This window comes from Desmodus rotundus, chromosome 13 (genome assembly GCF_022682495.2).
Source record: "Desmodus rotundus isolate HL8 chromosome 13, HLdesRot8A.1, whole genome shotgun sequence".
NCBI classification, from domain to species: domain Eukaryota; kingdom Metazoa; phylum Chordata; class Mammalia; order Chiroptera; family Phyllostomidae; genus Desmodus; species Desmodus rotundus.
This window is the reverse complement of record NC_071399.1, coordinates 15,712,108-15,724,653: the sequence shown is the minus strand read 5'-3', so window position 1 is coordinate 15,724,653 and position 12,546 is coordinate 15,712,108. Positions and strand designations below refer to the sequence as shown.

At 44.7% G+C, this 12,546-nt stretch overlaps 1 pseudogene; it reads right to left on the bottom strand.

Annotated features, from left to right (window-relative positions):
• Positions 1 to 4,218: 4,218 nt before the first annotated feature.
• On the bottom strand, positions 4,219 to 10,914 carry LOC112306683 (securin-like; annotated as a pseudogene).
• Between the last annotated feature and the right edge of the window lie 1,632 nt (positions 10,915 to 12,546).

Here is a 12,546-nt window from a genome sequence, read left to right as displayed (position 1 = left end):
GTGGTAGCTGAAAATACTCGTGACCTCCGTTGTCACCAATAGGTTACTGTATACCTGGAACCTTGGAAAAGGCCCTACCCCATTGTTCATCCTTTTGGTCACTATCCACGCCTGTGCGCCATCTCCACCAACATGACGGCAAGTACCCACAAAACTAGAATGAACAGGCACGTCCAGAGATGAGACTCGGCAGCGTAGGGTTCGTTGCTGAAAGCAAGAGCCTGTGATGTCGAGACCACTGCTGCCGCCAGTCCCACGTGGGCGCCAAAGTTAGAACGCTTAAGGCACCCACATCCCTAGAAGGAGGAGGGTGGCTCTTCATATCTACCAATCAGAGGAGGTTTCCCTTTGCCCCCAGCCCATTTTCTCCACTAATTTCCACATCCAGCGACGTTTCCATCCTGATAGGATTTTCTCTATTGTGTCTAGGTGTTTGTTCTGCTCCTTGCTCTCTGTCATCAAAGATCCCAACTTCTCTCTGTATTTTCAAGTGTGGCCCTTCTGGTCTAATTCCCATGGCCAGGAAACAGTTGAATACTTTCTGTAAAGTGAGCTAAAAATATTCCTATTTTACCAGGGGGCTGAACCAAGTTTCTGAAAACAGCATGTCTGTTGGATACCATTCTCCCTTTCACTTTCATGAATTCCAGAAATGCAGATTACCTCCACAGATCCTGGCAGACAGTCTGCCGACTTTCAGATCAGGGATCTAAACGTTTCAGAAATAAATTGGCCGAGAGTGGCAGGGGTGTGATTTCAACTGGCGCTGCCAGTGTTTGGTATCACACGATTGTTGCCGGGATCACGTAGATGAACAGCGAAAACTCACAGTTTCCATTATAATAATAAACTGCAGGTGCCTATTTAAAGCAGCAGGCATTTCTTTGAAAGCTACAGAGGCAGCTTGGACAGTGGAACCAAATGGACTAGGAGCTGGGAGTCTTGGTCATTCATTGTGTTATCATAACGGAGTGATTCCATCTCTCTGGGCTTAGTCTTTGCATCTGTAACTGATGGGGGACTCAAATCTTAGAAAAAAATTAGCTTCAGGTAACAGCTAATAGGCTTAGTAATCAATGTATGTAAAAACCTATTGTTTCAGGAACTGAAGGTAGGACCCACCCTGCGTCCAGGATACCATAAGCAGTTCCACCTTTGTGGCTTAGAAGGTCTCAAGCAATCCAGATGGTATCAGAGCCATTGTGCTCCCGGGGGAGACACCCACTGCCCAGGACACAGATAAAGACCACCGCTCAGGACACAGATGAAAGAATGCTCCAGCTTTTATCTAATTAACTTTTTCCCTAGAATTCCAAACCCCTTACCTACACTTTTCTTCTCCTTATAAAAAGGGTTGTTTTAAAATGGAACTGAAGATGGTCCGTTAGGGTACAAACCTATCTCCTCAGATGGCCGGCCATCTGAATAAAGTGCCCATTAAGATTCAATCGCTGTCTCTGCTTATTGGGTCTGGCAGGTGACAGGCAGCCGGCTTTTTCGGCTTCATAACCTGAGATAGTTGATAGATCTTGGCTAACGCAATGCTTGGGATCATTTTATAATATGTGAATGTATCAAATCAACATGCAGCACACCTTCAACTTGCACAAGGTTATATCAATTATACCTCAATAAAACGGGGGGGGGGGAATTGGGGGTTGACTGGTTGTTCGAAGATCTTTTATCTCTCCAGTGAAAATCACTTCAGACTTAAGGCAAGTTACCTGTGTGATGCCGGCTCCTGTCCCCCCCAGTACTGTCTCTGAGAAGACAGGATCCCCCTTCTGAGCCACAGCTCCGGAAAGGGCCTTCCGCACCGGTCCCCAGTGTTGCTGAACCTGCTCTTGTCCACTCTGAGTCGCCATGCACAGCTCTGTGTCATGGTAAGGTGGCGGCTCTGGATGGAAGAGAAAACAGGGGTTTCATGAGAGGTCATCTTCGCTACCTGTACAGACTTTTCTGTGCCCCTTTTCTAAAAGTTCATTTCTTAATTATGTAAGAAACTCATTCTCTTGTATAAAAATTGGAAAACTATGATACGTTTAGAAAAAAAGGGTAAGGTCATTCTTAATCCTATAATTTTACCTCACCCATGGGAAAGTCCATTAACATTTTGGTGCATTCTCCACTTTCTACGCATTTTTTTTTTTACATATTTGAGTTCCTGCTATTTATATTGTTTCCTTCCTTTTCTCCCACTTAAGATGGTATGATAAGCATTTCCTCATGTCATTGAATTCATTTATGAGTTCTATTTAGTGGCTTCATTGTATTCCGTGTTCTGGGCATTGCTTCGAGGTTGACAAGTTAGGTTGCTTTTAGTATATTCTTTTTAAAAATATTTTACGAGCAATGCTGAGATGAACATTCATGTCTATATATCTCTGCGAATTTCAGATTTTTTCCCTTAAAATGCATTTATAGAAATGAGTTACTAAATTAAAGAGTACGTATAGTTTTAAGACTCTTGATAGTGTTTTGGTCTTAATCTTTCAAGCATATCTTATGACTCAATATCACCATTTTTTTCTGTTAAAGAATATCATATCCATTTGAGTAATGAGAAAACTGTTTTCTAGCACTTTTCCCTGAAGCAATACGTGTCCAAAGCTCCTCCCAGGAAACATCAGAATCCAGATTTTTGCTGGGAGCTGTCAGTCAGCTTCAAGAGAGACGTGCCTGACCCTAGGCCTCCCCAAGTCCCTAAGACACTTATTTTCAATCTCACTGTGAGATGCAGGCGTAAAGGAAGCCAGAAAATGGAGCTTAACTGTAAAGAAACAGAAACGAGAGAGTGCAAAAAATCAGCTCTCCTACACAACACACTGCACTTGCAACACATTAAAATATAATAGGAGCGGCTGTCGCCAGGAGCAGCTGTGTGACTTTGGGCCGCAGCCTGGCTGCACACGTCGCCTCTCGTGTACAGAGAGAGGAGTGAACCAAGTGTACGAGAAGGTCCTTCCAGTCAGCATCCGATGATTCTGTGTTCTTTCCCAGCTGTGTGTGGCTTATGAAGTCATGTCCTAAAAGTGCTCTGAAATGATTTGGAGTGTGAGGTTTTCTTTGAAATGGTGATGGTTTAAAAATCACCATCTTGGAGGTGTGAAATGTTGCAGAATTGGGTATGAGAGTTTGGAATGGGACAGGCTTGGGATAAGCTTCACTGATTATTAGCCACTTGTGTCCTTTTGGCAATGACTTAAAAGCTTTGAGCCTTGATTTCTTCAACTGTAGAAGGGCTGTTAACCAGCCCATCTCATTAGGCAGCTGGAGGATCAGGTAGGTAGGTGGTGCACATGAGTGGCACACAAGGGCCAGTCAGGAGGGGTCATTGTGAGAACTCCTGAGCGTACTGGGCCAAAACGAGCACTACTCCTAGTGCAGCAGGGGAAACTGAGGTCCTGGGAAGTTGCCCCTTGACAAAAACTGCACAGCATGTTAGACACGAAGTCACAAATCACCTGTGGTTTACTCGCCTCCATTTACTCCTTCGCCACCGCACACCTCAAGAAAGAGCTGAAGGAGAACAAAGACTTCTAGTGGAAATTGAGGTCCAAAGCCAATTGCCAGTATTATGTGGGTACAGTCGGATTTTATTCAATTATCCAGTCTTGTGCTGGGTGCTCAGGAGACACCTGCCTTTTCGTGTGAACTCGATCCAGCCACAATAGTCGCCTTTTTCAACCCCAGAGAGGATCCCGGGATGGGGTTGCAGTAGAGTATGAAGGCCCCCCAGAGGTCTCTGCAAGTGCCTTGCACCTGCGCTCCACACTCTTCCCCTTTGTTTTCAGTTCACTCGGAGGCCCCACCTCCTCTTTTCTGCCTGTCAGCTGAGGCAAACTCCTCTCTTCCTGAGGCCTTCTGGCCACGTAGGCTCTCTAACGTACAGCTCTTCCGGTTTACTCTCGTGGGTTTGTGTTTGCTTGTCTTATCTCCTCTGTAAGACTCTAAGCTCCTGCACTAGGGGGTTCTCATCTTCTTTTAAACTCTTCAGAGTACTTAGCAGATTGCTTGGTATCCAACAGGTACTTAATAAATAGTTCATTCTTTGGCACAGACATTTTTCACATTCCAGCAGATGCAAATGGGATCCGCTAATCTTGCTGGCTCAAACTGTGGTCTGGATCAGCAGCATGGGCATATTTTTATTAAATAATAAAGAATTGCTTAATGCAAAGCACTAACACATACACACAAACTATAGTCTTAAGAAATTTAAATATCTAAGTCATGGCAAACAGGCGGTAGTCCAACAGCCAGAGTGGACAGGATGTTCGAAGGAGCCAGCAACCGGCTCGCCTCCCACAGTGAAGAGGGCATCTGCAGAGGTGAAGGGGCGCCCGGGTGTGGCAGCGGTTCAGGTTAGCACTCCCCACACGGGGAAGCACGAGAGGCTCGCTGGTCAAGGTGAGGAGCGCCGTCCGCTGGTCTTCGGGTGGGTCGGAACTCTCAAAATCTAGAGGATTGAAGGAAAAGAACTATTTTTCTATTTCTGGATAGGTGTCATCTGAGGCAGGAACAGGGCTTTTTGGCTTTAACAGTCTCCTTGGTCATCTTCTTGGCAGAGAAGTTTGTTTTTAAGTTTAAGGGGCCCATTAGTCTTTACTTACGGAGTTTTCCGTGGCTCTCGGACATTTCCCAAAGCCTTCCTGGCAGCGTTAGGTTGGGCTGGTGGGGCAGCAAACACTGCCAACACATGGTGTTGAAACCTGCGATCTCCCATCTAAAGCTTTGACTGGAGGCCCAGACCCCAGCTTCAGCCCATGCTCAGGAGCCACGCAAGCTCCATTTTCCTGGATTAGGTTGGGTTCAGCAGTCAAACTCGTGCAACACTGTCTTGGTCATCTGCTGGGAGCTCGGTGTCCCTGGGTGAGAGAGAGAACATGAACAAAGGAGGCGAGTGTGGGTCACTGAGAGAGAGAGACAGAGAGAGAGAGACAGAGAGAGCGCATCTTTGTTCCCCTGGGATTTTATATATACATATCTCCCATTCTTGGGAATGGGAAAGACTAGAGGCTTTTTCAAAATAAACAATCAACTTCCCAAGCTTTCGGAGGCTTCTGATGGGTCCACCCCTTAGCCAATGATTTTCCCATGTTAGATCGACAGGCCTTTAAGGTCAAGCACCGTCCCCTGCACCATTTTGACTTCTATTGCACGAGTGCTTATCTCCCCCTGTCCCCCCCAACACTCCAGTACCAGAGGGGGAAAGAAGGGTCTTGATCCTTGGCAGAGCAATGTTATGATCCCCTGCGGTGTGAAGCTAGTTTTCTGGTGAAGCAAATAAGCTCATACCCCCCAGTTTATTAATCTCAAGGTCTAATTCCTTTTGCTTTCTTTCATATTAATAACTAGTTAACTAACTGTGGTAACATTAATGGAGAACTGACTCAGAATCTGCATTTTAACAAGCTCCCCAGGTGATTTGTATGCATGAGGAGCACTGCGCCAAATGACACTCATAGCCCAATTCTAGACCTTTTCTTCCTTACTTGGTCCACTGCTTTTGCTCCTCCCATACCTGGCTCTTTCCACATTGCCCTACTCCCTTTGCTTCCCCTCCCCACTGCATCCCTTTTCTCTCGAGTATCTGCAATTCTCTCACTCCTCTAGTCTCTATCTCTGTCTACAAAATGCTAACAACTTGCGCTCTCCATGTTTTTCTTGTTATTTTTTGAGCTCCTGGTACCTACCATGCTAGCCTTTGTGTTTAGTTGAATCCACACATGCCTTCTTCATCAAACAGCTGAGCAAGAGGTCTTCAGCAAGAAATCAGAACTCAACCCTTTTTGCCTCTTCTGTTTATCAACTCCCTCCCAACTGAATGTGGGGTGGCAGTGAAATCTGTGCTCTTTATTTATGGATTCAGCTACTGAAAATAATTTGAGAACTGAGTAGTGTTCAGTAGTTAAGCCTAAACCTTTAACACAAAGAAAGGTATGCTTCACTTTAAGACAATCAAACACAGGAAAGTATACTTAGAAGAAGGAATGCCAGGGTTTATTTTACATAATAATCCTTGCACTTACAAAAAAAAAAGACTTCAAAAGGGTTTTAAACCAGTAATCTTTAAAGTGACTTAAAATTACATTTATTCACATCTTGGAAAAAGCACAGTATCCTGAAATTCGGGGGAGGCGTCTTCAGTTTGGGTTACTGTATTTTACGTTGAATCCAGGCTGGAGTCTAAATTATAAAGAAAACGACCTCACCTCCCCACCCCATATTTTGTTGCAGGAACTAAGCAGTTAAGTGCTGCTGCTGAAGATCACATTACTTTTTGGCTCATGTTTCCTACCTGAATCTTAATTTACGACGATAATTTTCTTTAGACATTTTAAGAAAACAATTGTTCAAAGTGAAAAGAAATATATTGGACTGAGCCTTCCTTAATGCCAAGGGCTAACAAAAATTGAGTGGTTCGATTTTTATTCATTTTTCTTAAACCTCTGGTTGCTTACACAGTAACTTTCTCCCCCAATCAATTAGTCTAACAATTCATATCAATATTTTATTTTTAATGGTTGACTATTCATTTCATTAAAAATGGAAGTGCATTAGCTCTATGTAAATGATTCCCTTGGGATAGCCTTATTTAAATATTCATAACATGAAAATTAATAAATCTGAGCATAGTGTTTGCATTTTTAAAAGGCAGGCTACTGTCAGATGTATTTGGTCCTTGGTGAAATTCACTACATTAAAAACCTAGAGCATTATCTTTTTATTGACTCTCTTTACAACAAAACAATGCAACAGAAGTGCTATGAGAACAGTCTCACTACCCAACGACGCATTACTCCTCTCAGCTTCATCCACTATAACTGTCTTCCCTTCCTTTCTGTCTTTCTTGTTACCCTCCACTTCTATCACCTGCATTCTGACCACCAAATCAAATTGTCTGAAATCAAAAAAGATCAATGCTGGGAGCATAATATTTGTTCCCATTTTATTCAATCTCTCTCTTCTCCCCCCACTACCACAAATAAAGCTAACGAATCATAATAGTGTTCAGCACACTCTAGGGAAAACTGATTCCATTGGGATTCCTCCCGATTGAAGGATGAGGCATACACTTCATGGGGGTAAAGGCTGTTTGCTGCACGTCGGTTCATGAGTGTATACAATTTTGGAATAAGCAAACTTGGCAAATCTATACATTGATTGGAAGGTGGAAGAATCCAACTAGAGTAGGGCATCTCTGATAAGCTGCCAGAGCTTTGAGAATGCCATTTACATCACTCACATTCACAAAAATTAACTTGAAATGGATTAAAGACTTAAATGTAAGACTTAGAAAACAAAAACCTTGTAAAACTCCTAGAAGAAAACATAAAGAAAAAACTCATTGAATTTGGTCTTGGCAATGATTTTTTTGAATATGATACCATAAGTATAGGCGACAAAAGCAAAAGTAAACAAGTGGGACTGCATCAAATTCAAAGGCTTCTGTACAGCAAAGAAAACAATCAACAAAATGAAAAGGCAACCTATGGAATAGGAGAAAATATGTGCCACTATATATTTGATAAGGAGTTATTATCTAAACTACATGAGGAACTCATACAACTCAACAGCAAAAAACCAAATACTCTAATTTAAAAATTGGCAAAGGACCCAAGTAGACATTTTTCCAAAGAGGGTGTACAGATGTCCAACATGTATATGAAAAGGTAAGTGCTCAGCATCACCACTTATCAGAGAGATGCAAATCAAAACCACAATAAGGTATCACCTCATACTTGTCAGGATGGCTATTGTCAAAAAGAGAAGAGATGATAAATGTTGATGAGGATGTGAAAGAAAGGAACCTTTATACACTGTTGGTGGGAATGTAAACTGGAACAGCCACTATGGAAAACAGTAGGGAGGTTCCCAAAAAATTTAACAAAGAACTACCATAGGACCCATCAGCCCAGCCTCTGGGTGTACATCCAAAGGAGACGAAATCGCTGTCTTGAAGAGATATCTGTGCTCTTGTGTACATTGCAGCACTGCTGACATCAGCTGAGACATGGAAACAACTTAAGCATTAGTCTAGAGATGAATGGGTGAAGAAAAGGTGGTATACATGTATATACATACACACACATATCCATATCCATATATACGTGTGTATATATATTCACACACCCACAATGGGATGTTAAAAGTACGGAAGCCCCGCCATCTGCAACAGCGTGAAGGAAGCTGGAGGGCATTGTGCTACATGAAATTAGCTGGACAGAGAAGGACAAATGCTGCCTGGTAACACTTACATGTGGAATGTTAAAAAGAACGAAAGAAAGAAGAAACAAATGTTCTTCCAATTCTAACATTATGTATAAAAGAGAGTAGGTGTTTGAAAGAGAAAACCCAGACTGGACTGGCAAATACGGGACACAAAAGTGACCCCTCCCTACCCCCCAGGGGCTCAGATCCCATTCCTTCGTCTGCAGCCCACTCCGAGCCTCAGACTCCGCTCTACCCACGCCTTTGGTCAGCCTCTCTACACCCTCCTGACCTGCTCATGTGCTGACACAGCCTTGCCACCCCTGAAGGTGAAAGGTTAACAGAAGAGAAAAAATTCTTTTCCACTTGGGCGGGGCATGGCGGTCATAACTGCCAGGGGCCAGGAACTCCACCAGTGTCAGACTCTGGAGGTCAAAACTCAGGTCCGAGGATGAAAGGCCCGAGAAGCCTTCAGAAGAGCAAAGACGAGACACCACACTGTCTGAAACGGAACCTGAAATCGAACCCCCAGGCACTTCTGTGTTTGGTTCTCAAGACATGGAGCTGTGTTTGTGATTCTTGATACAAATCAAGTCCTTCTTCTGGGCCAAGTGAGGAAAGAAAATACTCAAATCCACACACTGTGTTTATTTGATTTTACTGAACACTTATAAATTCAGTTGTTCTATTGTAAATGAGACCCATGTGGAATCCATATATATCGTGGAGAGACAGATGGTGTGGTCTCTCCCCACGTGTGTACACAGAGGCTATGAACGTGTAAGATATACAAGGAACTGAATGTTTAGAGATAGTGTGTATATTCTATACAGCTGAAAAATTGGAGTCATCTACTTCAGAGTTTCTCCAGGTGTGGTCTATAAACCACCTGCCTCAGAGCCTCCCAGGGTGTCATTAAAATTCAGGATGGGAGCCTGACCCCAGGCCTCCTGAATCAGTCTCCCCCACACCGCCCCCCCACCCCAAGCCCAGTTCTGGGTCAGCGCTGTTTCTGGCCGCAGGGAGCCTCTGGAAGCCACAGTTGTTACTCTGTACGTGCTTCTGGGCATGCCTATATCTCTTAGGCGAATGTAAATACATTTTAGATCTATCAGTGGTTTTAACGTTCTCTTTACCCCTCTCTTCCTCTATTAGCTAGTTGTGGCTTTAATAAGTTTGTGCTGCTGTTCTTCATGAGTCTTTCCTCTAGGTTTGCAGCACATTATGTCTAGCCATGGTGAAGCTTCTAGAATCATCCTGTGTTACGTCTGAAGTTGCTTCTCCCCCCTAGGTCCTTAGAGCCTCTTTGCAGTTTTCCAGCTGCGCCCTTCGCACCATTAAATGGTCATGATTGTCTAAAATCTAAAGGGGCGAGAATGAGCTAGAGGAAAAACGAAGAAGAGCAATACTGCCCATTTATACCTACTCTGTTCACCTGGAAGCTGCCCACAAATTCCAGCTAATAAGATTAAGTGGGAATGGTGTGGATTTCATCGGCACGGAAAAGTGGGCCCCCGGGAGGAGTAAATTATGGCGCCTGTTTAGTTGCATTGAAATCACTACCCAAAAAGTATAGGTAGTAATTGAGTAGTATGCCACAAATGACAGAATCCGAAGGGAGAATTTCACAAGTTAAATGTACTAAAGGCTTCCACTTGCCCAGGGCTCGGAGCACAGAGCCTTGCTTTGTAGATTCCATTGACGGCTGCACGCGGTAAAGCACTGGGAGGTTGGAGAGCATTCTAGCATCAGTTTAGGACCCAGGGGTGGCAGGTGGCCAACCTGGGAGGAAGTCCCTGGACCGTGCAGCACAGACCAGGGGAGCTGACAGCCTGCATGTGAAACATCCGGCAGCCACAGGACTGAACAGCCTGGCCAAGCTCCTGCAAACATGGGCCATCCAGTGCATTGTGTGGCAGAGGGTGGTTTCACCCTTAGCATAGGGTTCCTCTGCAGCATCGCAATTTCTGCTAAAGGAAGAATCTTGCAGATTTTATTATGCTACAGATTGTTATCACAGGTCCTCTGTAGGATTAGGAGTTAGAGATCGGGATACCCTGTGTGGCGGGGCTGGGAGAAAGCTGTGTAACTGGAGGTGCTGAGGCCTCGCTTTCCTAGGTCTGCCTTGGTAGGTAGGAGAGTCATCCCTTGGTATCTGGGGGATTGGGCCCAGGACCCTCTTACGGATACTGAAATCCGCAGGTGCTCAAGTCCCTTATATTGTACAAGATGGTGTGGTATTTGCATATAACTTGTGCACATCCTCCCCCATACTTTAAATCATCTTTAGATTACTTGTACCTAATAGCATGTAAATGCTATGTAAGGAACTGTTATACTGTATTGTTTAGGAAATAAGGACAAAAAAATTCTGTACGAGTTCAGTACAAACACCATTGTAAGCCTAACTCCATATTATACGTTAGCAACAATGTAACATTTTTTCCCAAATATCTTCCATCCTTGGTTGATTTGATGAGGCTGCAAGCCCTGCTTCGAGCTGTGTAGATGGTAGATGTGGACAAAGGGGTCAGAGGACCTAGCCTGATACCTGGGAGAGAAACAAGGGGACCTTGGAGTGGTTGAAGATGAGTACTTCCCACACACCAGTTACTATGGTAACAGTATTTTAATATCACTGCTATTATCACCACTACTACTGTTAATAATAACATATAAGTACCTGATATCATCTGGCATGATCCCCACAAGAAGCTCACAAGGTTCACATGATTATCTCTTTTATACAGAATTTTAGAGAATTAAGTCTTTCGGTCAAGGTTGTGTGGCCCGATTCCAAAGACCCTATTTGTAACTCTTATTCTATGTACTTTATATTTTCAGTGTGTGATGGCACTTAAGACTCACAATAGCTCCGTATGGTAGAGGGCTTACAGGTCCCCCACCTAATCTACAAGTGAGGAAATGGAGGCCTAGCGAGCTCAGGGAGGTGCTGTCTGCTGGGACACAGCAGAAGTGACAGCCCAGGACTCGTGCCCAGGTCTACCTTATGCCAAAGCCTGACTCTCGATCGACAATGCTGACGAGGCCAGGGGGTAACTTCCCACTGGTTGGGAGGGTGACCTTCAGCACAACAACAAACACTGGCTGAGACCTTGTCCTGCCATGTGTCACTTGCACCTGGAGCCAACATCACCCAAACCCTGGCTGCAGGTGTGCAGACAGAACTCCCGCAGTGTAAGCCGAGGCTACATTCCAATGGAACAGAACTGAGTGGCAGAAAGCCTGGTTCAGACAGTAAGGGGCAGTCAGGAAGGCAGGAGAAATCGGTGTGAGTCACAGTGCTTGAGGAAGGGTTCCTGGGGAAAGCGGATTTGAGATGCAGAGAAAGTGTGGTGGTATTTGGAGCATGAAAGAGGTATTTAATGTGCTCCTTTACCTCCAATACCTTCAAATGTGCTCAATGCGCTGGACATGGTGGTGGAGGCTGCAGAAATATGAAATACATTTTTCAGTCTTAAGTGGCCCAGAGTCTAGTTGGTGAGATAGAACATACAGGAAGACAGCGATTGATACTAGCCAATACCCAATTAGGGGCTAAATTATGTTCCATTATCTCCTAAGTACTGTAGGCTTTCAGAGGACGAGTGATCAGTAATGGGGAGGGTGGTTGGGAACAGCTTCCTACAGGAGATGGGACTTGAGCTGTGCCTTGGAGAAGGTGGGGGTCAGACGGAGGGTGTGCCGTCCGTGAACGTGTGCAATGGGGAGCGGTCAGGGTGTGTTCAGGGGCTGGTGAAAGTGGAGCAGACACAGATTCTGGCGAGCCTCAGTAGCATCTTCATATTTGAGGGTTGGTATAAAGCTGCCCACAGTTTGGAATTAAGGTTGCTACCCTGTAAGTTCAACTATAAAACTTGATCCACAAACTCATCTAAGAGAGACTGCCACCGGCTTTGCAGGGATTGGTAACACCAGGGACTTAGAAATGTTGTTTCTTCATCTCTAAAGGTATAGCCCTCGAACAAGGGATAGTCAACCACAGAGCTGGGAGCATCATGGGGTCAGTGTCTTTGGTGCCTTTCTCAGCATGGTCCAGGGAGAATGTGTCCTGTGTCCCAACCCAGGTTGTTCAGACTGCCGTAGTTGTCATTTTGAATCACAGAAGCCTGTGTGAGCCCACCTAAGGTGGGGTGTTCCTAAGAGAGCTCTCTAGTCTCTTTATACATGAGATGGCCAAACCTCCAAAACTGGTGATCAAGGCCAGACTGTGGCAAAATAGCCCCAGAAGGCCACTCCCCTGCGTGACCCCACGCTGCGCCTGTGCCTCACTGGTTGGGCACTGCACAACCCCCAGGTTGTTATCGCCAC